This window comes from Nanorana parkeri, unplaced genomic scaffold, assembly GCF_000935625.1.
Source record: "Nanorana parkeri isolate BGI_ZX_2015 unplaced genomic scaffold, ASM93562v1 scaffold2851, whole genome shotgun sequence".
Taxonomy (NCBI): Eukaryota; Metazoa; Chordata; class Amphibia; order Anura; family Dicroglossidae; genus Nanorana; species Nanorana parkeri.
The window spans coordinates 1-230 of record NW_017309119.1 but is presented as its reverse complement, the minus strand read 5'-3'; positions in this window follow the sequence as shown (position 1 = coordinate 230).

Below are 230 nucleotides of genomic sequence, written 5' to 3'. Positions count from 1 at the left end.
TCTTCTCAGCTACACACTAACACCCGCCAGGTGCAGTTCTTATTGGATCGGGTAGATGACCTCGAGAATCGCTCGAGACGAAATAACATCAGAATTATAGGTCTACCAGAAACCTACCGTCCATCGCAAATACCGAGCATCTGTGCCAACAATATACCGGATCTACTGGGCCTCGACCCTCGCTGCAAGGTGGAACGCGCACACAGAGTTGGTCCCCCAAACCCGGAACG